Genomic DNA, 2,163 nt, shown 5'->3' with positions numbered 1-2,163 from the left:
CAACCCTCCCTTATTAACTGAATTTTTATTGGGACTGACGTTATAACTACAGTCTCCACCATATGACGATTTGCTACTTAAATTTGACATGATTTCGACTCAGAAAATAAACTTATTGCATAAAGGTGATAGTTGGGCGTATAATCTAAACAATGAATAATACAAACTACAAAATAGTATCAGAAAGGACTGAACCTTTAATTGACAAAAGGCATGCACACGGAAAATCTAAAGGTCATGTTTCAGGCGACGAATGGAGACTGGGTGTTTGGAATGCTAGGGGAGTAAATTATCTCAACGTAAAAGAATTGCGTGAAACTATGTACGTGAAGAAACTAGACATTTTATGTTAGTCTGAAACAAAGAAAAAGGGATGCGAAACTAAAGACACAGAAAACGGCGTGTTGAAAGACGGATTTGAAATATGGTCAGGAGTAGATAGTGAATCACATGGTAGGCAAGTAGTATATCTGATTTTAAATGAAAAAGCGAAACAGCATCTCGGAGATCATGATTTTGTATCTCCCAGACTGCTGTGGGCTAGAATGAAAGTAGGGATCAGAAGACTACTCATCATAGCATGCTCCGCGCCAGTTGATAGTGATCCTAGAGAAGTAAAAGACGCCTTCTGGGGCACTTTAAATGACACAATAAATATTTACAGAATTTGTCAACATGAGAAATAGTAGGGGCGGGGGGGGGGGGTATGATGCAGACGGAATACTAGAGGCTTTCAGAGACTATTGTAGGAGACAATTCGGAGATAAAGCTATAGGACACCACAACTGCGATGTTGAACCCGATGCGATAGAAAACTCAATTGAGAAAGTCTGTGTCACTGAGGTTAGGGATATAATTAAGAACTTGAAAAACGGTACCACATAGACTGTTCGAATTGATAAGTTTTTGTTTTGAGATGGGAGACATCCCAGACGATTGGAAAAAAGTGATTATCGAACCAATATATAAAAGAAAGGGAGATAAAAGTGACTGCAATTATTACAGAGGAATTAGCTTATTAATATACTCAAAAATACTTATTCGTAGGGTAATGAAAATAACAGAAGCAAAGATTTGGGAAGTCCAATGTGGGTTTATGCCAGGAAGGTCATGTACGGATCAAATATTTAGCTTAAGGCAAATAACAGAAAAAAGTTTCAGAGTAGCAAAAATGTTTTCTGTGCATTTGTTGACCTAGCAAAAGCTTTTGACAAGGTAGATAGAAGTATACTTTGGGAAGTTCTGAAAGAGTATGGAGTCAATGGATGGATCCGACAAGCTATAAAAACAATATATACAGGTAGCAAAGCGAGTGTAAGAGTGAATGGGAAACTGAGTGACTGTTTCGATATTATTCAAGGAGTTAGACAATGATGCGTTATGTCTTCATGGTTATTTATATTATTTATGGACAAGTGTTTAGGAATGGCTCTCTTCGACGAAGAGGGTCTGGATCTCGAAACAGTAAGGGTACGTGGGTTAGCGTTCGCAGATGACAAGGTTGTTATGGCAGAGTCTATCGAAGACTTACAAAGATGAATAAACTAGATGCAAGCATGAAGAGCATGGGCCTCAAAATTAACGTAAATAAGTTGATAAGTTCTTATACCTTGGTAGCTTATTTAGTAGGGACGGGAAGATAGATGAGGAATTAGATAGACGCATAGACGAAGGTAAGAAGGTTATTGGTAGAGCAGGGCCTCTTATCAGAAATAAAAATATATCAAATAAATCTAAAATAGTAATACATAATTCTATATTTGTACCGACTGTACTATACGGTAGCGAGACATGGACTTATCAAGAAAAAAATAAGAGTAAAATTAACGCAATTGACATGAGATTCAGGCGCATAATATTCGGGAAAAGTCTGATGGACAAAGTAAGTAACGAGATAATTCTAAAAGAATGTGGTGCAGAAGAGACGCTAGTAGACACATGGGAAAGAAATCGGTTAAGAGGGTTCGGGCATGTTGAGAGAATGCCAAATGAACGACTAACGAAACAAGTGTATCAAGGTAAAGTAAATGGCAACGTGCCCAGAGGTAGACCGCGGAAAGCATAGTTAGAATGTGTGAATGAGACCCTAGTTAGAAGAGACATAAGAAGTCACAGAAACACGAGAGCCTGCATGAAAAAATGCATGGACATAAAAGAAGCTAG

At 37.9% G+C, this 2,163-nt stretch overlaps 1 protein-coding gene across 1 annotated transcript in view; it reads left to right on the top strand.

Annotated features, from left to right (window-relative positions):
* LOC117168604 (retinal rod rhodopsin-sensitive cGMP 3',5'-cyclic phosphodiesterase subunit delta) overlaps nucleotides 1-2,163 on the top strand; it is a 21,804-nt gene that overhangs the window by 7,294 nt on the left and 12,347 nt on the right. The window lies entirely within an intron of this gene.

This window comes from Belonocnema kinseyi, chromosome 1, assembly GCF_010883055.1.
Source record: "Belonocnema kinseyi isolate 2016_QV_RU_SX_M_011 chromosome 1, B_treatae_v1, whole genome shotgun sequence".
Taxonomy (NCBI): domain Eukaryota; kingdom Metazoa; phylum Arthropoda; class Insecta; order Hymenoptera; family Cynipidae; genus Belonocnema; species Belonocnema kinseyi.
This window is presented reverse-complemented; position numbering and strand designations above follow the sequence as displayed.